The 26,894-nt window shown below is 38.7% G+C and overlaps 1 protein-coding gene and 1 pseudogene across 1 annotated transcript in view; both read right to left on the bottom strand.

Moving 5' to 3' along the window:
* The window catches only part of LOC130267277 (protocadherin alpha-C2-like), a 374,990-nt gene that overhangs the window by 328,935 nt on the left and 19,161 nt on the right, over positions 1-26,894 (bottom strand). The gene's annotated exons all lie outside the window — the stretch shown is intronic.
* On the bottom strand, positions 9,067-13,442 carry LOC130267278 (protocadherin alpha-3-like; annotated as a pseudogene).

Genomic DNA, 26,894 nt, shown 5'->3' with positions numbered 1-26,894 from the left:
CCTCCTTAACTTTGGCAACAAGATTTGTGGGGCCGGGTGCAGCGCGTCCAATCTAGTGATTGTACTAAGTATGCTTATCGAATAGGAACAGTAACAGCTTTCTTTGAAAGGAGTCCCTGGGTCCTCTATGTAGTTTATGTGGCACTCTATCCTGATAGCATAAGACATCACAGAAAATACAGTGTAAGTAAATAGCAATCCATATATATTAATTCTCACATACATATTTCTATGCAAACTGCAAAATTAATACTCACTTTTATGCCACCTTTTCTTTCCTTTTTTTTCAAATCCACATCTTGACAATTCATTTGGCTTTATCAGTGGCAGAATAAGCTTTTAGGGTGCCTACATTTTTAATACATGCCTCCCCCAACTTGATCCCTTAATTCCAACATTTAATCTGTAGACATTCATAAATGAAAAAACATACCCTAATTACAATATTATTAGAAGCTTAGAAAAGTTTTTTTTTTAAATCTATAAATTGCACCCCACCATAATGTCTGTCACTACCAGAAATGAAAGATTTCAATGTTGGTATCAAATAAAAATAAAAATTTAACATTTTTCTTAAATTTTAAGATTAATGATATGCTACTTTTGAATTGAATTAAGCCAATTCTTATGCTTCCAGCAAACTAGTATAACTGTGAGTTGTACACTGCCCCCTTATACCCTATTCTAGATAAAACAGTTTATTTAAATTTTTTGGGGTCTTATTTTTTTCAAACTGTATATCTCTGAATATATCTGAATTAGGCTGGGTCCACACTACGTTTTGTCCCATACGGGAGCGCATACGGCAGGGGGGAGCTAAAAGCTCGCGCTCCCGTATGTTACCGTATGCGCTCCCGTATGTCATTCATTTCAATGAGCCGACCGGAGTGAAACGTTCGGTCTGGTCGGCTCATTTTTGCGCCGTATGCGCTTTTACAACCGGACCTAAAACCGTGGTTGACCACAGTTTTAGGTCCGGTTGTAAAAGCGCATACGGCGCAAAAATGAGCCGACCGGACCGAACGTTTCACTCCGGTCGGCTCATTGAAATGAATGACATACGGGAGCGCATACGGTCACATACGGGAGCGCGAGCTTTTAGCTCCCTCCTGCCGTATGCGCTCCCGTATGGAACAAAACGTAGTGTGAACCCAGCCTTAGAGATTAATCAAGTCAAGTCAGGCGAACTTGGTCTCTTTTAGTCTCATTTAGAAATAGTTAAATAAGATTTAAAAAAGTTGAACATTAAAAGTATGTCAGACTCGGTTTGAGCAAGCCGGGCAAGGGGGCACTTTCTCAAAGACTGTACCTTACGTCCACTGTGTTCGGGAAATGCACGCACCTAGCACATGTAGGAGAGGCATCCCTGGGTGAGAATAGTACCTCTCCACGTTTGACCATGCCTGTTCAAATCCATACTTCTATGAAGACTGCTTTCTCTGCCTTCTTGGATTCCGGCTCCACGGGGAATTTTATTGATGTCACCTTGGTCCAAAAGCATCATCTCCCTGTGTCTTGGCTAGTAAAGCCTCTATATATTTCTTCAGTCAATGGAGAGAACCTGGTATTGTCCTATTCCACACTGAACCCCTCATCGTGCAAGTGGGAGTGTTACATAAGGAGAAGATAGAATTTTTGTACTTCCTCATTGTATCTGAACTTCTTGGTCTGCCTTGGCTACAGTGTCACTCTCGGCAACTTAGCTGGAACACTTTAGAGGTTTCTCGTTGGGGGAACTTTCTGTCAAGGTCACTGTCTGGAGTCCACCCAGCCTAAGACTGACCCTTCACCTCCTATCAAGTCGGGCCTGACTCCCTCTTATCAAAATGTTTCTGATGTTTTCTGCGAGAAACAGGCAGAGACTCTTCCACCACATCGTCCTTATGATTGCCCCATTGATCTCCAAATTGGTACTACACCTCCCCGGGGAAGGATTTACCCGCTGTCTGTACCTGAGATGTAAGCTATGGCTAAATATATCCAGAAAAATCTACAAAAGGGATTAATCAAGTCCACCTCTCCAGCCGGGGCTGGATTCTTCTTTGTAGGAAAAAAGAATCGATCTCTCTATCCCTGTATTGACTAACGGGGTCTAAACAAATTACGATCAAAAATTGTTACCCACTGCCTTTGATTTCTGAACTTTTTGATCGTTTATGGGGAGCCAGAATCCTCACTAAATTGGATCTGCGGGGGGCATACAATCTTATTCAAATTCGTGAAGGAGATGAATGGAAGATGGCTTTCAATTCCCCAGATGGCCACTTTGAGTACCTTGTCATGCCTTTTGGTCTCTGCAACGCTCCCGCTGTCTTCCAAGAATTTGTCAATAAAATCTTTCCAGATCTGTTGTATACCTTTGTGGTAGTCTATTTGGATGATATTCTGATTTTCTCTCCCAATTTAGAGGCTCGTCATTTTCATGTCCGTCTAGTCCTTCAGCATCTCCTGGAGAATCATATGTATGCCAAGTTGGAGAAATGCCTCTTTGAGAGAACAAGTCTTCCATTTCTGGGTTACATAGTCTCCCACCAAGGTCTTCAGATGGATCCTGCCATGGAAGAACAAGTCTTCCATTTCTGGGTTACATAGTCTCCCACCAAGGTCTTCAGATGGATCCTGCCAAGCTTTCTGCAATTTTAGACTGTCCACGTCCTTCTGGTCTTCGGGCTATTCAAAGATTTTTGGGGTTTGCCAATTACTGCCGTCAATTCATTCCACATTTTCTTCCTTGGTTGCTCCAATTGTAGCCCTTACCAAGAAAAACTGTAACCCCAAGAACTGGTCACCTGAGGCTGAAGAGGCTTTTTCTCAGTTGAAATCTGCTTTTGCTTCTGCACCACTTCTCTCTAGACCTGACTATGAAAAGCCGTTTTATTTGGAGGTAATTGCATCATCAGTAGGAGCTGGTGCAGTTTTAACTCAGAAAACCCCCAAGGACAATAATATTAGCTGTGGCTTTTTCTCCAAAACCTTTTCATCTGCGGAGAGGAATTACTCTGTGTGCGACTGGGAACTCCTCGCGAAAAAACTTGCCTTAGAAGAGTGGCGTCATATTTTGGAGGGTTCCACTCATCCTGTCAGCATCTTTACGGATCACAAGTCCTTCTGTATCTTCAGTCCGCGCAATGTCTGAATCCCCGCCAGATGGTCGCTCTTCTTCTCCTGGTTCAGTTTCTTAATTCGTTTCATCCTGCCGATAAGAACATCAGAGCCGATGCACTTTCCAGGTCTTCAGATGTGGTTGGGCAAGATTCTGCTCCCCTTCATATTATTCCTCCTGTGTGTTTGGTTCCAGTAGCACCTGCAGTCCTCCAGGAAGCTCCTTCTGGCAGATCTTTCATACTACCCCAATTGAGACGCAGGGTTGCTGAGCTGGGGACATTCCTCTCTGGTGTCAGGCCATTCTGGTGTACATAAGTCTTTTCAATTAATTTCTCGGCATTACTGGTGGCCATCCATCAAACGGGATGTCATTGACTTTGTCAGTTCCTGTGTCATCTGTGCTCGTGACAAGACTCCTCGGCAGAGACCAGCAGACCTCTTACAGTCTCTTCCTATTCCGGACACTCCTTGGTCACAAATTGCTATGGATTTTTTCACCGATCCGCCCCATCCAATACCAATACGGTCATCTGGGTGGTTGTTGATTGGTTTTCCGAAATGGCTCATTTCATTCCTTTGCCCGGTTTACCAACTGCTCCGCAACTGGCCAAAGACTTTCTTCAGCATATTTTCCACTTTTATGGCCTTCTGTCTCACATCCTCTTGGATCGTGGGTTGCAATTTGTTTCTAGGTTCTGGTGAGCTCTATGAACTCAATTAGAGATCAAGTTGGATTTCTCATCCTCCTATCACCCACAATTTAATGAGAAAGTGGAGAGAGTAAATCAAGTTTTGGGAGAATATCTTCATCATTTCGTTTTGACCAGACAAGACGACTAGGTCGATCTTTTGTCTTGGGCGAGTTCTCCTACAATCATAGAGAATCTGAGGCCACGAAGTCTTCTCCATTTTTTGTTGTATACAGTTTTCATCCTTGTCCCCCTCTTCCTCTTCCAGTCTCCTCAGGCATGCCAGCCGTTGACGAACAAGTTTGAGACTTCACCTTCATCTGACAACAGACTCGGCTTTCTCTGTTTCAAGCCTCCTCTCATATGAAATCTCAGGCAGATAAGAAGAGAAGACCTCCTCCGTCCTTCTCTCCTCATGATAAGGTTTGGTTATCCTCCAAATATATCCGTTTCAAGATTCCCAGTTACAAGATGGGCCCTCATTTACTGGGACAATTTGAGGTGTTTGAGGCACTCCTCTCCTCTTGACTCTGGCGGCTCCGGGACTCGTTCTGCGGGACATACCTGCATGTGAGTACCTTGCATCTTCTTACCCCACGCTGCTACGGGCTCCTCTCTGTATGCGAATTGCCAGATCTTTGTGCCTTGAGCCTCTGAGAAAGCATTACTTGTGTTTTGCCTACTGTGTTCCCGACCCCTTGCAAGTGACCTGACCTTGCTCCTTTGCCGCCTACCTTCTGACCTTTGCTACGTCCTGACTACTCTTATTACCTTCAGTGCCGAATTACATCTGGGCAACCTGTGTGGACGGATTGTGCCAGGGGTAGCGACCAGGGTGTGGCACCTTAGACTCTGCTCCCTGGTACGTTTAAGTCATTGTCCACATAAGCCAGCGGATCCACTACCATCTGCTGCTTACAGCTGCATTACATATATTTAGCATGAATCCACATTTCTAGAGTTAAGATTGAACATGGAATAGTAATTTACACCAAGGTACCTGTATTTTCTTGGCTTAATCACAGAGCATTTCTAGCTCTAGTTTACCAAAAATCTGCATTTGTAGCGTTGAAAGTGAAAGTTGACTAGTAGTTTTTTCCGCCATTTGACTAGTTGGTGAATGAAAAATCATCCCAAAAACAAAAAAATAACCACATTTTTTGGATAAAAAAGTCTGGTAAAGGAATGATTGGATGAGGACAGGGTAGAGATGAAGACCCCTGCCAGTAAGCACTGTGGGCACCACCTATTTGCCCAGACCCTGCACAGTTAGCAGTAGCAGCTAGATGCCTAGTGGTAGTAGAAGCAGCAGAATTAGCAAGCAAAAGTTGTTTATGTCTTCTAAGGGTTGTATTACACCTCCAAAAAAATGATCATTTTTGAAACACTTGGAAAAAGTCATTATGTCTTCCGATACTTAAGTGGGCAATTTTATACCAGCAGGCATCTGCCAACATAAAGGGTTAAATTCTGATCTTAAAAAGCATACAAAATCTGCTAGAGCAGTGTATTTTTCAACATGCCCTTAGTTAACATGGGTTAGCGCACTAACTTTGACATTAACTTTATAGGTGACCCTAACAGTATTTCACAAGGCTGTAGAGCCCTTAGTCAGTGCCATACATGTGTTTTGAGGGTTATTGCATTGCCAGTTCTTGCAGAACTTAACTTGTTCTGTGAGCCCGGGGAATCAAACTTTTAAAAAGTTTGTGTCATGACAGACGGGATGGAAAGGGAGTGTGAGCCCTAAGGTGTCCCTAGAAACACTCTCCCTGCCTATTTCCCCATCTGCCCATAAATGGTGGAACAACAACCACAGTGCCTGTCCCTACCTGCGCTAAAGTGCATGGGCGTAAAGGTACACAAATTATACTGTAAATTGTCGGGAACAGGCCAGAAACATAACGGGAAAATAACCAAACAACCAGATAAACCAGACAGGATATAAATATAAAAACAGGGCAGGATATAGCATACTAACATATGGTTCAGAAACTGGAATCAGGATAAACGGTAAATATGAGTAAATGAACAAGACTAGATAAGGAATTAGTATACAGCAGAAACCAGGAAATACAGGGGATGAACTAATGAACTGAATGTACACTAAACAGGTCAGGAAACATAGAACACTGTTCACACTGAACACAGAACACTCTACACAAACAGATCAAAGTTCAGAGGACATAGATCACTGATAAAATACAGTGGACACTATAGACCAGGGGTCTCAACCTGGTGGCCCTCAAGATGTTGCAAAACTTCATCTCCCAGCATGCCTGGACATGCCCAAACAGCCATATGCTGCAGTTAATGGCTGTCGGGAATGCTGGGAGTTGAAGTTTTGCAATATCTGCAGGCCACCAGTTTGAGACCCCTGCCATAGACCAATGGTAATGTACCGAGGACACTCTACATCAGTAATCTTGTACACTATGATCAGTGCATGTACTAAAAACACAAAAGATCAGAAGTCATGAACTTTCTAGACTCCCCACTCCAAGCATGGAGGGACATCAATACTAAAGCCAAATAGACTACTAGCCAACGGGCACACTCCACCGTGTGATCAGGATACTGTCCTAGTAGGAAACAGAAATATAATACACAGAACACTGAGTCTGAACATACTCCACAAAAGCCAAACTCCAAAACATGGAGGAATACAGGTCAGGATACCAAACAGGGATAATACAAAACCAAACACCATAACATGGAGGAATACATATAAGGACTCTAAACAGGAATACTAAAATACAGAGCATGGTACAAGCAAGACTCAGACTAAGACTAAGATAACAAGGTTAAAGCAGAACAGATACAAATAATCCTAAAAGCCAACAGATGTACTAAAAAACAAGCAGACTAAACTCTGGAATATAACAAGGAATATAACCATGGTTTAAACTCAGACAAACAAACATAGCAAAGGTAAAACTAATAACATAGTCAGAGTAGATCTAATAACCAGCACAAAGTGTAGCAGAGCTCGGGTTTAAATAGCCCCACCCAAGTTGTCATTAGCTAATACTGTTAACTATTCCCTAGCCAGGGAAAATAGCACAAAAAACAGATAATATATAAAAACAAAGTCTGAACAGGGCCTAAAACGGACATTACAGTTTGATCCACTATATCTATACTTTTTTTCTTAAATAAACTGTTATTCTATTTAGAAATTCAAATGAAATTACCAGTCACTGTAGCCTATTTATGATGTAAACATGATATTTCACAGTAGTGAATTCAGGGGTGTGAAAAAAAAGAAAAGAAAAACTACTAGTTAATTTCAATCATTTTAAAATGAAATATATTGCAATAATTAGTTTTTTCTACAAAATATTGTATATATTACTATAGTATATGAATCCAGCAACCAGTAACTCAGCTTCCACAACACATGTCATCATTATAAATATTCCAAAATTACAAAAAGAGTTCTAAGGTAAAACCTTTAAAGGGTTGTCAGAGCTTTCAAAATTGTAGTTAAATTAGTCACCACTGTCTATTGCCAAAATGTCTCTTTATGCCAGTTTCACATGTAGTCATGACACACAGTGTGTATATCCAGCTTGTGACATAGTTATTACACTTTACCTTTTTCCTAAAGTATAGGGACCTCATAACATACCCATTGTCTACACATTTCCTTGTTTTCCCTCTCCGGAGGGATCATGTTTCATATGCTGAGCAGCAGATCATGCCATAATAGAGGCTTATCTGTGTTGTGTGTAAAGTAAGGGGGGAATTACAACTTTATAATACACCTAGAGGAGCATGCTGGCAGCTATAAATAGAGGCAACATCTATGAGAGCAGAGAGGCTTTATGGCACCTTTTAAACATTACATTGTTAATACTGCCCATAGCAAGCCCTTGCAAAATTAAAGCAAATATTTTATATAGAGATGCACAGAATAATGAAACTTTAAAATAATAATGAGAAAGAGTAAAACTATACATTTATAAAAGGATGCAAGCTGTGTACAGATATGTCTTAATTTGCTTTAAACTCACTGTGGTAATAAATAAAAACTGTCTAAAAAAAACTCAGTTGCCCTAAACAATCATTCGAGCTTAGATTTCATTAATTACACCGCTTTGTTAAAATGAAAGTTACTCTTTGCTTGCTATGGGCAACTAAATCCTTTTTTTTGTTTTGATTCATAGGAGATTATAGGTATTTCACAATAACATTATTTGGTGGCACAATGTCATGAGATGTATAACCTGTTGTTGTCTATGTGTGGACACCCTGTTATTGTTCTGTAAATGAAGCTGTTTGAGTGTTCTGACCTCATATTTTTAAATTGTGACTTTATCTAAACTATTGCATATATCCATGGCTTAAGGTTTAATTTGTGACTTTATTATTCATTAAATGGCCTATATGTTTACAACTTTACTTTAAAGGGGCTATCCTTATTCACAGGCTGGATAACCCTTTTGAGGCTGTGTTAAATGTGAAAAACGTATCCCCTATCCTAAGGATAGGGGATAAGTTTCAGATTGCGGGGGGTCCGACCGCTGGGGCCCCCCGTGATCTCCTGTACGGGGCCCCGGCTTGCTGGCCAGAGAGTGTGTGTTGACCACAGCACGAAGCAGTGCCGGCACGCCAACTTCGTGCGGTGGTCAACACACCCCCTTCCCAGCGGTCGGACCCCCCCGCGATCTGAACCTTATCCCCTATAAGGGATAAGTTTTTCACCACTGGATATCTCCTTGAATGCTAACCTTGACTACAATTTTACTACTATTTTCCAAAATTGAAGTGCACAATTTTTACCCGGATTTTGGAAAATAGCAGGAAAAAGGGGTAATCAATGACAGTACCACTGGTTAAATGCCCCATGTGAACACAGCCTAAATGGGGGTTAAAAGTAGGACTGATCTTCAACTTCCTTACGTGAGTTTGGTAACATTTGGTTCCTGGTTGGACTCTTTGGTGCTGTAGTGGTTCCCAAACTTGAGCATAAGGTTTCAAGATCATCCCCAGCTTCCTAAGCCTTCTGCCCATGGTCACTTTCCATAAGACAGGCAAATAATCTCACCAATTTAGTTTTTTTTTTTCCCCCATAGCTATCTCCTTAGAAAGTGTAGCATGCATGCCAGGTGTGCAATTTTGTGCACCAAACAGCTTACCTGACTATAATATAAGATTCTATATGTTCTTGTTGCATTGTTATTTGCCAAATCATACCATAATAAAATAAGGCTTAGGCTATAATATCTTGAAAGTATGGATACAGTATGATATTCACAATTGTATACCTTCTTCATGTCTCCTAAACGATGTTATATGTAAATATAAATGCCTTCTCTTTCTATACCAGTTGATATTGTGATGTAATGATGTGTGGAAATGTGTATGAGCTTTGACAAGTTCTGAAATGTTGTCCATGTAGGTCCATGTCAACCAGACTTTGGTTAAGGTGGGTCATGGCTGTGGCTAATGATTGGCTGACAGGGCCTTACCTGCAGGAATAACATGTCAGACATAATAAGAGTTTATAAAAGTACTAGTAAAGCTTCTCCTATTGGTGGCTACAGACAGCTAGAATTGTATAATTTAAGTTAATAACTATAAAGTAGGGCATGGGATAGTCTGTATCAGAAAATACAACTCCAACCTATAAACAGATACAGAAAATGAATAAAATGAATACTAGGCCTTAAATAATATAACACTAAAGATAAATACATGTTAAAACATAAATTTATAGTGGGATACAGTTAGAGTAGAAACAATGGGGGCTATTTACTTAAGAGATCCCAACAGTTTTTTATCATTGGTTGTGCCCAAATTGTGTTGCACATCAGAATTTGCAACCAAAAAATCTAAAAACCCTGAGCAACTCTCCTTTTTATTTCCAACATATTTACTAATGATTCCACATAAAATGTGATGGAGTTAAGCTCTAGAAAATCAGACAGCTCAGGGCAATTGTAAAAAGGCAAAATGTAGGGAAAAGCAAAATGTAGGGAAAAATCTGTAAATACCATGGAAAAATACATGCCGGAAAAACCTCCCACAAACTACACTGTACTCTTAGTAAATCAGGGCCAATATGATATTTATACTGATATTTATCAAACATACATACTATGACAATTGAAAATAGTTCCCTTTATAATACAGTGAATATGCCTTTAACATTATTGTTTTATTGTTTAGGAGTAATTGATTACTTAAATAAAAATATATATAAATCACTAACCTGGTACCCCGGTTGAGCACCATGTTCCTCGTTGTCAACAAATTGAGAGCCATTTGGAGTAAGAACTATTAATTCATTCTTGCCTTGTACTGAGTTAGAACATACCCTATGTTGGGTTTGCTGAGAATACATCCAACTTCCTCCAGTGTTGGAACAGATCTTATAATTTTCCTTTAGTTCATTGACCTCATCCCTATATTTTTGCCATCTTAAGACTGAGAAGGCGATTAAAGTAATCAGAAATATACTTGCGATAACACAGATGGCTACAACCAAATAAATATTAGCATCAGAAAATTCATCAGCATCCTCATTCATTATCAAACTTCATCTCCTCTCCAGATTCCACCAAGAAAACATGAACTTGTGTTAGTGCCATCATAACTGGTTCTCCATGGTCCTGAGCCACTACTACCAATCTGTACTCATCATTATCTGACTCTATAATTTGACGTTTTAAACATATTTCTCCAGTTTGCTGAGAAATAACAAAGGGTACTTTTCCTGACAAATCCTTAAAATGATAAGACATCAAAGCATTGTATCCAGAATCCAAATCAGTTGCACTTACTTTAGTTACAAGGTGTCCTGGTTGTGCAGTCTTTGGAGTTTTTATTGTCAGATCTGAATAAACTGGAGAAAATGTAGGAGTATTGTAATTGATATCATTGCTGAAGACATTGAGGGTCAGATTAGAGCTCAATGGAGGCAGGCCAGCATCTGTAGCTTTTATATGACACTGGAAAAACGTCACCTGTTCATGGTCAAAGGAAACTAAAGCAAACACCTTCCCATTTTCTGGATTAATGGACATATAGGAAGATATAGGGATTCCATCAATAGAACTATCAATGATTGAGTATGTAAAGAATGAATTCTGGCCACTGTCCTGGTCAAAAGCTAAGGCTGTGTAGATATGAGAACCCGGTGGGTTATTTTCCTTTATAAATATTGTATCAACTGACTGCAAAAACTGGGGAGCATTGTCATTTACATCACTTATGTAGATCTGCAGATTTTTAAAACTGTCAATGATGGAAAACCTTCATCTTTTGCAGTTATGACAACTTCATATTCATCCTTTATTTCCCGATCTAGTGGTCCATTCACAGTCAAGGAAAAATCACCCATAAACGCTGAAGGGTAAGTTTATACTGAAGGGTAAGTTGTTGGTAGATATATAGCAGCTTACTTTTCCATTTGAGCCTGAATCTTTGTCATGAACACTGATGATGGCTACTGTTGTCCCTTTTGGTGACAGGAACTGATAATGATGTCACCATCACCTCAGGAAGGTTGTCATTGACATCTACTACAGTTACTAGAACTTTACAATGTCCAACCATTGGGTGATCTCCATTGTCAATGGCATCAATATGAATTTCATACATTTTAGTTTTTTCAAAATCAATGTCTCCTTTAACTCTGATTTCTCCAGTGTATTTATCTAGACTGAACATGTTATTCACGTCCCCCTTTCTTGTGTTGCTGAAATCATATGTTATTTCCCCCATTACTCCCAAGATCCAAATCTGTAGCATTTAACTTAAGCACTAATGTCCCTTTCAAAGCATTTTCAGTCACACTACATTGATAAAATGGTTGACCAAAAACAGGAGCATTGTCATTAAGATCCTCCACAGTGATGACAATGTAGGTAATGCCACTCAATCTTGGTTTGCCTCCATCATAAACTGTAAGTGTCAGATTGTGAACAGACTGTTTTTCTCTCTCAAGAGGTTTCTTCAGCACAAGTTCTAAAGGTCGAATTTCATTCATATACTTTTGAAAATCCAATGCAAAATACTCACTTGATCTGAGCTCATAGTTTGTTATAGAATTTGTTCCGAGGTCTGGATCATCAGCTACCTTTAGTGGGAAATGAGATCCAGCAAGTCTGAGCTCAGATATTGTTATATTAGTCATCCTTGAGAAAAATACTGGATTATTATCATTTATATCCTCTATTTCTACATCTACACGATACATCTGCACAGGCTTATCTACAATAACCTGCAGAGGAATAATACAGAAGGGTGTATCTAGACATAATGATTCTCTGTCTATTGTCTCTAACAAACAGGATTCCATTCTGCAGATTAACCTGGAAATATTCCTTCTCATCTCTAGAGACAATATGTAACATTCTGGAATTAATCTCACCTATATCCAGTCCAAGATCCTGAGCAATTCTCCCAACAAAGGCGCCATGCTTGGATTCCTTCGGGATGCTATAATGCAGCTGACTCAGGACCACATCCCAATACATTTGAAGCAATAAGAAAGGGAGCAGTTTGTTCCTCATGTGATAAATTTTATTTTCTTTAAGCATTTCTTGAAATAAAGAAGGATGGATTTATCCAATAAATAAGGCACTTACTCTGAATAAAAGTAAACAGAGAAAATATTGTATCATGGCCAAAAATCCTGTAGCAAGATGATCTGTCAGAGGTAATTATAGAAAAAATATATAAATGGTATGCTATATGTTGGTATGTGGTGCCATCTAGTGTTTGCTGCAAAAATTGCAAATATATCGCTTACATATGTCATATTGTGCGTCAAATGTTCCATGTTTTCTTTACACTATGTCCTTTTCAGAAATAAGCATGCAAATTGCATATAACATTACAATATATGATGTTTATGGATGATTCAAGACTAGTTAAACATCTTTTATTTTAGATGTTTTTATTAATGCTAGGCCTAGACTTACAATGTTGGAATTATGGTGTGGTTTTTAAACATTGGCCAAAATTTATCAATTTAACCCCTTAACCCCTTAAGGACTCTTTTTCCGTCTTTGCACTTTCGTTTTTTCCTCCTTACCTTTTATAAATCATAACCCTTTCAATTTTCCACCTAAAAATCCATATTATGGCTTATTTTTTGTGTCACCAATTCTGCTTTGCAGTGACATTGGTCATTTTACCCAAAAATTCACGGTGAAATGGAAAAAAAATCATTGTGTGACAAAATCGAAGAAAAAACGCCATTTTGTAAATTTTCTGGGCTTCCGTTTCTAGGCAGTGCATATTTCGGAAAAAATGACACCTTATCATTATTCTGTAGGTCCATACGGTTAAAATGATACCCTATTTAAATAAGTTTGATTTTGTCGTACTTCTGGAAAAAATCATAACTACATGCAGGAAAATTTATACGTTAAAAAATGTCATCTTCTGACCCCTATAACTTTTTTATTTTTCCACGTACAGGGTGGTATGAGGACTCATTTTTTGCGCCGTGATCTGAAGTTTTTATCGGTATGATTTTTGTTTTGATCAGACCTTTTGATCACTTTTTATTCATTTTTTAATGGTATAAAAAGTGACCAAAAATACGCTTTTTTGGACTTTGGAATTTTTTTGCGCGTACGCCATTGACCGTGCGGTTTAATAAATGATATATTTTTATAGTTCGGACATTTACAAACGCGGCGATACCACATATGTTTATTTTTATTTTTTACACTGTTTTATTTTTTTATGGGAAAAGTGGGGTGATTCAAACTTTTATTAGGGATGGGGTTAAATGACCTTTATTAACACTTTTTTTTTACTTTTTTTTGCAGTGTTATAGGTCCCATAGGGACCAATAACACTGCACACACTGATCTCTCATCCTGATCACTGGCGTGTATTAACACGCCTGTTATCAGTGTTATTGGCGCTTGACTGCTCCTGCCTGGATCTCAGGCACGGAGCAGTCATTCGTCGATCGGACACCGAGGAGGCAGGTAAGGGACCTCCCGGTGTCCTGTAAGCTGTTCGATTTCACCACGGCGGTCCCGAACAGTCCAACTGACTAGCTGGGATACTTTCACTTTCACTTTAGAAGCGGCGGATTGCTTTGACCGCCGCTTCTAAAGGGTTAATACCGCACATTGCCGTGATCGGCAATGTGTGGTATTAGCCACGGGTCCTGGCCGTTGATGAGCACCGGGACCGGGACCGACGCTTCATATCGCGGAAGTCGGCGCAGGGCGTAAATATACGTCCTGCGTCGTTAAGGGGTTAATGACCCGGGATTTTTCCTCCTTAATTTAAAAAAATCATAACTCTTTAAAATTTTCACCTAAAATTCTATATGATGGCTTATGTTTTGCGTCACTAACTCTACTTTGTAATGACATTAGTCATTTTACCCAAAAATCTACGGTGAAACTGGAAACAAAATGTGCAACAAAATTGATGAAAAAACACAATTTTGTAAGTTTTGGGGGCTTCTGTTTTTACGCAGTACATTTTTCGGCATAAATGATACCTTATCTTTATTCTGTAGGTCCATATGGTTAAAATGATACCCTACTTGTATAGGTTTGATTTTGTATCACTTCAGAAAAATACAATATAAAAATACATGCAGGAAAATGTATACGTTTAAAATGGTCCTCTTCTGACACCCTATGACTTTTTCTGTGTTCAGGGTGCTATGAGGGCTAATTTTTTGCGCCGTGATCTGAAGTTTTTAGCGGTACCATTTTTGTTCTGATCAGAATTTTTGATCACTTTTTATTCACTTTTTTGTTGTATAAAAAGTGATCAAAAATGCGCTATTTTGGACTTTGGAGTTTTTTTTCGCATACGCCATTGAACGTGTGGTTTAAAAATTCGGACATTTCCGCAATTCGGACATTTCCGCACGCGGAGATACCACATATGTTTATTTTTATTTTTATTTACACAGTTTTTTTTATTCTTGAAAATGCCGGGTGATTCTAACTTTTATTAGGGGAAGGGATAATTGAAAGGGTTAAGGATTTTTTCACACTTTTCTTATGCAATATTATAGCTCCTATAGGGGGCTATAACATTGCATTAACTGATATTTTACACTGATTGATCCATCTCCATAGGAATGTTAAAAAGCCAAAACCGATATTACTCATAGCAACCAATCATAGCTCAGCTGTGTTTGGTTATTTTGGGCAAAATCAGACAGTTTTGGTTTTAGGCAGATTGACAAATATGGGCCATTGTGATGGCCACTTTTTCACATTATTAGAGAGTAAAAAACGTTTTAAACATTTTTTAATACATTTCTATTATAAATGTTCTTGAACTTTTTGAATTGATACATTTGTAAAAAAAAAAATAACAAGAAAATATATTTTTTAAGTAAGGGACAGATGAAAGTGTTGTACAATAAAGAAAAAAAAATATATATATATATATATATATATATATATATATATATATATATATATATATACATGCATACGTCATGTTACATAATGAAATACAATTTTAGGTGATTAACAGAACCAAATGAAATTTTACAAGGGAAGTAAAAAATGTATTGTTGTGGTGATCACTATCCTCTTGCAATAGCACCAGCCAGAAGCCAACAACAGTGCAAGTAGTACTTTAACCCCTTAAGGACGCAGGGCGTAAATGTACGTCCTGGTGCGGTGGTACTTAACGCACCAGGACGTACATTTACGTCCTGTGCATAACGGCGGGCATCGGAGCGATGCCCGTGTCATGCGCGGCTGATCCCGGTTGCTGATTGCAGCCAGGGACCCGCCGGCAATGGCCGACGCCCGCGATCTCGCGTGTGTCTGCCATTAACCCCTCAGGTGCCGGGATCAATACAGATCCCGGCATCTGCGGCAGTGCGCGATTTGAATGAATGATCGGATCGCCCGCAGCGCTGCTGCGGGGATCCGATCATTCAGGACGCCGCACGGAGGTCCCCTCACCTTCCTCTGTCCGGCTCCCGGCGTCTTCTGCTCTGGTCTGTGATCGAGCAGACCAGAGCAGAAGATCGCCGATAACACTGATCTGTTCTATGTCCTATACATAGAGCAGATCAGTATTAGCAATCATGGTATTGCTATGAATAGTCCCCTATGGCGACTGTTCAAGTGTAAAAAAAAATGTAAAAAAATGTAAAAGTAAAAAAAAAGGGAAAAATCCCCTCCCCCAATAAAAAAGTAAAACGTCAGTTTTTTCCTATTTTACCCCCAAAAAGCGTAAAAAATTAATTTTATAGACATATTTGGTATCGCCGCGTGCGTAAATGTCAGAACTATTAAAATAAAATGTTAATGATCCAGTACGGTGAACGGCGTGAACGACAAAAAAAAAAGTCCAAAATTGCTACTTTTTTAATACATTTTATTAAAAAAAAAATGATAAAAAATGTATTAAAAGTTTTTTATATGCAAATGTGGTATCAAAAAAAAGTACAGATCATGGTGCAAAAAGTGAGCCCCCAAAAAGTTAGAGGTCATCAAAATAAAGGGATTATAAACGTACTAATTTGGTTAAAAAGTTTGTGATTTTTTTTAAGCGCAACAATAATAGAAAAGTATGTAATAATGGGTATCATTTTAATCGTATTGACCCTCAGAATAAAGAACACATTCTATTTTTACCATAAATTGTACGGCGTGAAAACGAAACCTTCCAAAATTAGCAAAATTGCGTTTTTCTTTTTAATTTCCCCACAAAAATAGTGTTTTTTGGTTGCACCATACATTTTATGATATAATGAGTTATGTCTTTACAAAGGACAACTGGTCGCGCAAAAAACAAGCCCTCATACTAGGCTGTGGATGAAAATATAAAAGAGTTATGATTTTTTAGAAGGCGGAGAGGAAAAAATGAAAACGTAAAAATTAAATTGTCTGAGTCCTTAAGGCCAAAATGGGCTGAGTCCTTAAGGGGTTAAATGTAATTGTAATGAAAAAAAACTACGTAGCAAAATGGTTCTGGCTTTACTGGCAGAGGGATACAGTGAGGGCCTAGTTGCTCAATCCTGGAAATTTCAAAGACAGCAGTTCATAAGGTCAAGCTGCAGATTGGCAGAAGGCAAAAACGAATGTCCACTAACCTAGATGACCATCAACTTATTGGAATGTCACTGAACAACTGTAGGATGACATCAAGTGACTAGCAAAATGAATTTAAAAAAAAGCAGCTTGGGTCGTGCAAAGCAAGACAAAAAGCCATTAATTAAAAGCAAAGAAGGGCCAGGGCTGATGTCAAAAAGGATCTAACTATAGAGGAAAGGAGTAAGGTCATCTTCTCTGATGATATTAAGCTTTGCCCAAACACCTGGTCGTCTAATGTTCATGCAAAGACCTGGAGAGGCCTACAAGCCACAACATCTCTCACCCACTGTTAAATTTGAAGGAGTATTGGTCATAATCTTGGGATGTTTCAGCAATGCTGGAATGGGGCAAATTTGTCTCTGTAAAGGACACATTATTTATGCCAAGTATAAGGTTATGCGGGATGGACTCTAGTTTCCTTCTGCTTTTACAATGTTTCCCAACTCAGGCTGGGTTCACACTACGTTTTGTCCCATACGGGAGCGCATACGGCAGGGGGGAGCTAAAAGCTCGCGCTCCCGTATGTGACCGTATGCGCTCCCGTATGTCATTCATTTCAATGAGCCGACCGGAGTGAAACGTTCGGTCCGGTCGGCTCATTTTTGCGCCGTATGCGCTTTTACAACCGGACCTAAAACCGTGGTTGACCACAGTTTTAGGTCCGGTTGTAAAAGCGCATACGGCCCATTTTTGTTCTGATCAGAATTTTTGATCACTTTTTATTCACTTTTTTGTTGTATAAAAAGTGATCAAAAATGCGCTATTTTGGACTTTGGAGTTTTTTTTCGCATACGCCATTGAACGTGTGGTTTAAAAATTCGGACATTTCCGCAATTCGGACATTTCCGCACGCGGAGATACCACATATGTTTATTTTTATTTTTATTTACACTGTTTTTTTTATTCTTGAAAATGCCGGGTGATTCTAACTTTTATTAGGGGAAGGGATAATTGAAAGGGTTAAGGATTTTTTCACACTTTTCTTATGCAATATTATAGCTCCTATAGGGGGCTATAACATTGCATTAACTGATATTTTACACTGATTGATCCATCTCCATAGGAATGTTAAAAAGCCAAAACCGATATTACTCATAGCAACCAATCATAGCTCAGCTGTGTTTGGTTATTTTGGGCAAAATCAGACAGTTTTGGTTTTAGGCAGATTGACAAATATGGGCCATTGTGATGGCCACTTTTTCACATTATTAGAGAGTAAAAAAACGTTTTAAACATTTTTTAATACATTTCTATTATAAATGTTCTTGAACTTTTTGAATTGATACATTTGTAAAAAAAAAAATAACAAGAAAATATATTTTTTAAGTAAGGGACAGATGAAAGTGTTGTACAATAAAGAAAAAAAAAAAAAAATATATATATATATATATATATATATATATATATATATATATATATACATGCATACGTCATGTTACATAATGAAATACAATTTTAGGTGATTAACAGAACCAAATGAAATTTTACAAGGGAAGTAAAAAATGTATTGTTGTGGTGATCACTATCCTCTTGCAATAGCACCAGCCAGAAGCCAACAACAGTGCAAGTAGTACTTTAACCCCTTAAGGACGCAGGACGTAAATGTACGTCCTGGTGCGGTGGTACTTAACGCACCAGGACGTACATTTACGTCCTGTGCATAACGGCGGGCATCGGAGCGATGCCCGTGTCATGCGCGGCTGATCCCGGTTGCTGATTGCAGCCAGGGACCCGCCGGCAATGGCCGACGCCCGCGATCTCGCGTGTGTCCGCCATTAACCCCTCAGGTGCCGGGATCAATACAGATCCCGGCATCTGCGGCAGTGCGCGATTTGAATGAATGATCGGATCGCCCGCAGCGCTGCTGCGGGGATCCGATCATTCAGAACGCCGCACGGAGGTCCCCTCACCTTCCTCTGTCCGGCTCCCGGCGTCTTCTGCTCTGGTCTGTGATCGAGCAGACCAGAGCAGAAGATCGCCGATAACACTGATCTGTTCTATGTCCTATACATAGAGCAGATCAGTATTAGCAATCATGGTATTGCTATGAATAGTCCCCTATGGGGACTGTTCAAGTGTAAAAAAAAATGTAAAAAAATGTAAAAGTAAAAAAAAAGGGAAAAATCCCCTCCCCCAATAAAAAAGTAAAACGTCAGTTTTTTCCTATTTTACCCCCAAAAAGCGTAAAAAATTAATTTTATAGACATATTTGGTATCGCCGCGTGCGTAAATGTCAGAACTATTAAAATAAAATGTTAATGATCCAGTACGGTGAACGGCGTGAACGACAAAAAAAAAAGTCCAAAATTGCTACTTTTTTAATACATTTTATTAAAAAAAAAATGATAAAAAATGTATTAAAAGTTTTTTATATGCAAATGTGGTATCAAAAAAAAGTACAGATCATGGTGCAAAAAGTGAGCCCCCAAAAAGTTAGAGGTCATCAAAATAAAGGGATTATAAACGTACTAATTTGGTTAAAAAGTTTGTGATTTTTTTTAAGCGCAACAATAATAGAAAAGTACGTAATAATGGGTATCATTTTAATCGTATTGACCCTCAGAATAAAGAACACATTCTATTTTTACCATAAATTGTACGGCGTGAAAACGAAACCTTCCAAAATTAGCAAAATTGCGTTTTTCTTTTTAATTTCCCCACAAAAATAGTGTTTTTTGGTTGCACCATACATTTTATGATATAATGAGTTATGTCTTTACAAAGGACAACTGGTCGCGCAAAAAACAAGCCCTCATACTAGGCTGTGGATGAAAATATAAAAGAGTTATGATTTTTTAGAAGGCGGAGAGGAAAAAATGAAAACGTAAAAATTAAATTGTCTGAGTCCTTAAGGCCAAAATGGGCTGAGTCCTTAAGGGGTTAAATGTAATTGTAATGAAAAAAAACTACGTAGCAAAATGGTTCTGGCTTTACTGGCAGAGGGATACAGTGAGGGCCTAGTTGCTCAATCCTGGAAATTTCAAAGACAGCAGTTCATAAGGTCAAGCTGCAGATTGGCAGAAGGCAAAAACGAATGTCCACTAACCTAGATGACCATCAACTTATTGGAATGTCACTGAACAACTGTAGGATGACATCAAGTGACTAGCAAAATGAATTTAAAAAAAAGCAGCTTGGGTCGTGCAAAGCAAGACAAAAAGCCATTAATAAAAAGCAAAGAAGGGCCAGGGCTGATGTCAAAAAGGATCTAACTATAGAGGAAAGGAGTAAGGTCATCTTCTCTGATGATATTAAGCTTTGCCCAAACACCTGGTCGTCTAATGTTCATGCAAAGACCTGGAGAGGCCTACAAGCCACAACATCTCTCACCCACTGTTAAATTTGAAGGAGTATTGGTCATAATCTTGGGATGTTTCAGCAATGCTGGAATGGGGCAAATTTGTCTCTGTAAAGGACACATTATTTATGCCAAGTATAAGGTTATGCGGGATGGACTCTAGTTTCCTTCTGCTTTTACAATGTTTCCCAACTCAGGCTGGGTTCACACTACGTTTTGTCCCATACGGGAGCGCATACGGCAGGGGGGAGCTAAAAGCTCGCGCTCCCGTATGTGACCGTATGCGCTCCCGTATGTCATTCATTTCAATGAGCCGACCGGAGTGAAACGTTCGGTCCGGTCGGCTCATTTTTGCGCCGTATGCGCTTTTACAACCGGACCTAAAACCGTGGTTGACCACAGTTTTAGGTCCGGTTGTAAAAGCGCATACGGCGCAAAAATGAGCCGACCGGACCGAACGTTTCACTCCGGTCGGCTCATTGAAATGAATGACATACAGGAGCGCATACGGTCACATACGGGAGCGCGAGCTTTTAGCTCCCTCCTGCCGTATGCGCTCCCGTATGGAACAAAACGTAGTGTGAACCCAGCCTCAGAGTATTGGACTTTCCAGCAGGACAATTCTCCTTGCCACACATCCAGGTCAATATAGGTATGATTGGAGGACTACCATGTCCAGTCTCCAGATCTGAACCCCATTGAAAACCTCTGGAATTTGATCAAGAAGAAAGTGGATGGTCACAAGCCATCAAACAAATCAGAGTTACTTGAACTTTTGTGTATCAGAATTGGCATAAAGTCACCAAACAGCAATGTGACAGACTGGTGGAGAGCATGCCAGAAAGCATTAAAGCTGTGATTAAAAATCAGGGGGTATGACACCAAAATTGATTTCTCATCTCTTCCCAAGTAAAAAAAATTGTAGTTTTTTGTTCTTTAAATAAATATGAATTTGTTTATTTGCATTATTTGTAGTTAACAGTCATCCCTTACACATAGTCCTGTATGGGAGCTAAATATATTTTTATGTTAGATACATTGTATAACAACTTATGTTGCTAACAACAGTGGACATACTCAGCTCTGTTACATCACTGTTTTTTGAGCTTTATTTTCAACATTATTTTCAGCCATTTTTTTTAGTTAGCATAGTCCGAGGCAAAAATCATTAAATAGTTACACTTGATATGAATAATATAGTGACAATAGCAAACTATCAGGAAAGACCTAAGCAGCTATTTTATGACTAGAAAGCTATTACAATACAATTATAACTACAACAATATATAGAATTTAAAGCCAAAATCATGCTTAAAGATACCAAACTCCAATAGCAGCCAGGAAGACAAAAATGTAATATACCCAAAAGAACCTATGTCTTAAAAATGTAATCAATTGGGGCAAACAAGATTAAATCCATATTTATAGTTAAACAAAAAAAAGATAAAATAATTGTTTAAAAATAAGGAATAAAATAAAATAAAAAATGTAATTGATAAAACTTATATAGATATTGAAGCTCCATCTCAATAAAGGATACAGAACTAAAAACTCAATATAACCAAGCACAGTATAATTGTGACTAGTAAAAGCTCAAGACAAGAAACATAAAGACAGAAGAGGTGTAAGCCTTGGATGGATGACAACAACTAAAGAGTATATTTATATAGAAATACAAATCTTAGTGTTTACATGGTAATGATGCTTAGATATAGGCTAAGAATGAGCAAATGGAATGTTGCGAATTAAAGTTGGTACTGACAAAAAGCAATTCATTTCACAAATGTAAGGCTAGATTTTCACAATGAAAATAAGTCTGTAAAATAGGTATAGAAACTGCCTCTGTTTAATGAAATAATGGTGTATATGAAAATCTATGGAAAAGTGGCCCAGATTTACTAAAAGTCTGCTTGTTGTTTATTATATTTAGATGCTTTTTGATGTGTGCCTCTCTGCGTTTCATTTCGCTAATAGGTGAAAATTTTCTCCAGAAACTGTAGTAATACCCCTAGGACTATGAAAAAACCAAAGACATAGTCCCTTTTAGGGTTTCTGAATTGCTTTGTCAGTCGCAGTGTAATATATCTGTCAAGAAAACTCAGAACATGCTAAAAATGTATAAAACCCTATAAACAGTGTTTAGAAAATCTGAGCAGTATTTAAAAAAAAAAAAAAACAGCCATAGTTTCAATTTTAAAATTACAGCAGATTTTTAAACAGTGGCCCTGAATTACTAAGAGCGAAGTGAAGTTTTCTTTGTGCCTTTTTTTTTCCCAACAGATATTTTTCCACTGTATTTACTAAGGTTTCCCTATATTTTGTACTTTTCCCTTCATTTTGCTTTTATTTATTTTTTTACAACTGCTCTGAGCTGTATGGTTTTACAGAGCTCAAATCTACCACATTTTCTATGGAAACTTTAGTAAATATGTTGGAATTTTAAGAAAATGTTGGGGACATGCCCCTTTTTGTGGACTTATCCTAATGTTTGTAAACCAAAAAATATAATTTCTTATTTACAGAGCCATTGTGGCTTTGTGATTCAGAGATACATTAATACCAAAATAACCGTAAAATCATAATTTAATTATACCAAACAAAGGCACTAGTATATCATAACCAACTGAAAATGTGTTTACAAATATCACACTAAATTGTTCTATACTAAGCATAACATCCAAACATACCAAAAGACAGTCTAAAAACTAAAACAAATTGCATTACTTTATGTGGATAAATGTAAGGTTATATATTTGGCCTAAAGAAACAAATTATATACTGTAAATATGTATTAAATGTTACAATGCTTGATAAAGCTGGATTCACCTATGTCTGGCATAGGTAAACTCAGTCTAGATCTGGACACAACTGATGACAAGTTGTTATCAGTTGTATGTCATCTGGCATCCATTGTTTCTGCATGCTTAGTTCCCCTGTCAGGTGCCTTCCAGCATGCCCAACCATCCTATGTCAAAATTGAACAGTTCTAGCATCAGTTTCCCTCCAGTACACTCAGGAGGGAAACTTTGCGGGACAACAGATATATGTGAAGCCAGCCTAACACTGCTACTGAAACATAACTGAAAATATTGATGGGTAGTAAACTTATCGGTTGGATTTGATAACCTATGTTTAACCTGATGAATGAATCATTGCCTAGTAAAAAGAACCTTCTCTTTGGCTCAATGGTTGTCTGGCCACAAGCCTTGTATTAAGGCATTGTTACACTAGTAACATATTATTCCAAACAAAGAAACTAAGTGATGCAACATTAAATTCCAGTTGGATTTAAGAAAAAACTAATACAAAAAAATATCAAAAGGGTTGATCTACAATATATATGTAAATAGCTCAGTAATAGACTAAAAATATATACTAGCTATTCAAACTTTTTATAAAAAGTCCAATAAATATCACTTAGTGAAATATGAATTACATTAAATAATGGATTATTATGAGGATTTACTAAAACTACAAAAAGGAGTAACACTTAAATAACTAGGCACCAAGATACAGAAAATAGATTTTAAAACATAAGACTATTGAGGATTTGGCTTTTGAAAGATTATAGCATGTAGGAAGCATTAGGAGCAGACACCACAAAATTTTTTTTGAAGTAGAATGGATAGAAAGAAACATTATTAAATACAGTTAACACATATAACTTCAACTAGCACTTTAACATGAAAACACTAACTTCTTTATAGATAAATTCAGTTAAAAATAAGCAAAACACCAACTGAGCTAACATGTTTCAAGAACATATGTGCTCTTAATCATAGGCTACAATCAAGAGCATGCATGAGGCTTGTAACTTTTCATCTTCATGTTGCACTCAAATTATTTAGCATTTTTGCTTATTTTTAACAGTATATGGCAATAAATGAGTTGGTGTTTTTATCTCTAAGTGCTGGATCAAGTGCTAATCTTCTATTTATTCTTCTACACACCTTGACTAGTGTAGATCAGGCATGGGAGGATTTCAAAGTAAGGGTGGTTTGGAATTTTGCTTCTAGTAACAATGGTCACTAAATATTAGACTGTCACAGAGACCACTTTAGATTCAAATACATGATATATATATATATGTGTGTGTGTGTGTGTGTAATTTAATTTAACAGGTATTCCTATTGCTATCTGAATGGTATAACTATTTCTGTATTTACAAAATCAATTTATATCTTAATTAAGTCCACTGAGGATGAAGGTAAACAATTTTAATTGTAATTATTTGTTTTTGTTATTTATATTTGTTATATCAATTTAAATGGGCACTCTCATTAAAACTAATTTTTGCTATTCCACTCCTTATGGTAAATAAAAAAATCTTTCTAATGTCATTTTTTTTTACAAGAAATTAAGCTTTCTATGTTTTATTTGTGTTTAAAAAATCTGCCACTAGGTGTATCCCTACTTGTCCAGAGCACATTTCCCCCCATCTTTTGCACAGACTTTGGACTCCTGCTGGTCTGGCAGAAGTCCAAACACAGAAAATGCAGTCTGGAGTGCTGAGGGGGATATGTCCAGCCTTATCCAATCATAGCTCCTCTCACACTAAGGATTTTATGATGACTAAGGATTTTATTATGATCCCATTTACATCGGTTTGCAAAAGGCTTATGCAGATTTTACTAATGTACAGGACTTAGAGCCAGATGTCAATGTGAACCAGCCCTTTTTTACAATGTTATAAAATATTTCCCATAGACTTATTTAGAGGACAATAATGTTAAAATAAGGACACAATATGCCTGCGATTTTGTGGATGCATTTTTACAAATGACATATACCTAAAAAAGCATTATGTAAACACAGCCTTAGGCTTTTGCTTTGGCATTGTTTTGTTGATAAAATACTATTCACAAGGTTGAAACCTTGGTTTCCAAATATCTATTAAAATATTAAAACCTTCAGTTTCCTATAATAATGCTAGTTCAGATTATTTGTAAAACTGATTTAAAATTCTGATACATAGATACTGAAATTGAAAAGTGAGATTGGCTTTAAGTATATAAATGAAATTATCATTATTTGAGCTTACTTTTTTTTGGAAAGTTAAGAACAAAATGTGATTCTTTTTAAAGAAAAAAATGATTAGTATAATATTAGGATTGTTGAGAACTGTATAAACTGACAATAAAATAAAATAGTTAGTATAAAATATAAAAAAAAACATGTTAAAATGTTTTTACCTTTGGTCTATCTTAAAATATAGTGAAGGAGCCCATTTGCTTATGGTACTCCTCCTGTTTTCCCATCTCTCACCCACATCTTGTTCATTATCATATGTCTTTTTGGTTGTGACATTGTACATTTGCTTGTTTATACCTAAACTTTGTAATAATAACTGCAAAATTATAAAACATAATGAAAGATATTTAACAACAATATGTTAGTGTCACGATGCCGGCTGGCAGGTAGTGGACCCTCTGTGCCAGAGAGGGATTGGCGTGGACCGTGCTAGTGGACCGGTTCTAAGCCACTACTGGTTTTCACCAGAGCCCGCCGCAAAAGCGGGATGGTCTTGCTGCGGCGGTAGTGACCAGGTCGTATCCACTAGCAACGGCTCACCTCTCTGGCTGCTGAAGATAGGCGCGGTACAAGGGAGTAGGCAGAAGCAAGGTCGGACGTAGCAGAAGGTCGGGGCAGGCAGCAAGGATCGTAGTCAGGGGCAACGGCAGAAGGTCTGGAAACACAGGCAAGGAACACACAAGGAACGCTTTCACTGGCACTAAGGCAACAAGATCCGGCAAGGGAGTGCAAGGGAAGTGAGGTAATATAGGGAAGTGCACAGGTGAAAACCCTAATTGGAACCACTGCGCCAATCAGCGGCGCAGTGGCCCTTTAAATCGCAGAGACCCGGCGCGCGCGCGCCCTAGGGAGCGGGGCCGCGCGCGCCGGGACAGAACAGACGGGGAGCGAGTCAGGTAGGGGAGCCGGGGTGCGCATCGTGAGCGGGCGCTACCCGCATCGCGAATCGCATCCCGGCTGGCAGCAGGATCGCAGCGCCCCGGGTCAGAGGACGTGACCGGAGCGCTGCAGCGGAGGGAGTGAAGCGAGCGCTCCGGGGAGGAGCGGGGACCCGGAGCGCTCGGCGTAACAGTACCCCCCCCCTTGGGTCTCCCCCTCTTCTTGGAGCCTGAGAACCTGAGGAGCAGACTTTTGTCAAGGATGTTGTCCTCAGGTTCCCAGGATCTCTCTTCAGGACCACAACCCTCCCAGTCTACTAAAAAAAAATTTTTCCCTCTGACCTTTTTGGCAGCCAAAATTTCCTTGACCGAGAAGACGTCCGAGGAGCCGGAAACAGGAGTGGGAGGAACAGATTTGGGAGAAAAACGGTTGAGGATGAGTGGTTTGAGAAGAGAGACGTGAAAGGCATTAGGGATACGAAGAGAAGGAGGAAGAAGAAGTTTATAAGAGACAGGATTAATTTGACACAAAATTTTGAAAGGACCAAGATAGCGTGGTCCCAACTTGTAGCTAGGGACACGGAAGCGGACATATTTAGCGGAGAGCCATACCTTGTCTCCAGGGGAAAAAACGGGGGGAGCTCTTCTTTTCTTATCCGCGAACCTCTTCATGCGTGAAGAAGCCTGTAAGAGAGAATTTTGGGTCTCTCTCCATATAATGGAAAGGTCACGAGAAATTTCATCCACAGCGGGCAGACCAGAGGGCAAGGGGGTAGGGAGGGGGGGGAAGAGGGTGACGGCCGTACACCACGAAAAATGGGGATTTGGAGGAAGA

The sequence above is a fragment of the Hyla sarda genome, chromosome 4, assembly GCF_029499605.1.
Source record: "Hyla sarda isolate aHylSar1 chromosome 4, aHylSar1.hap1, whole genome shotgun sequence".
Lineage (NCBI taxonomy): Eukaryota > Metazoa > Chordata > Amphibia > Anura > Hylidae > Hyla > Hyla sarda.
Note: the sequence above shows the minus strand (reverse complement) of the source record. Positions and strands in the feature narration are given on the sequence as shown.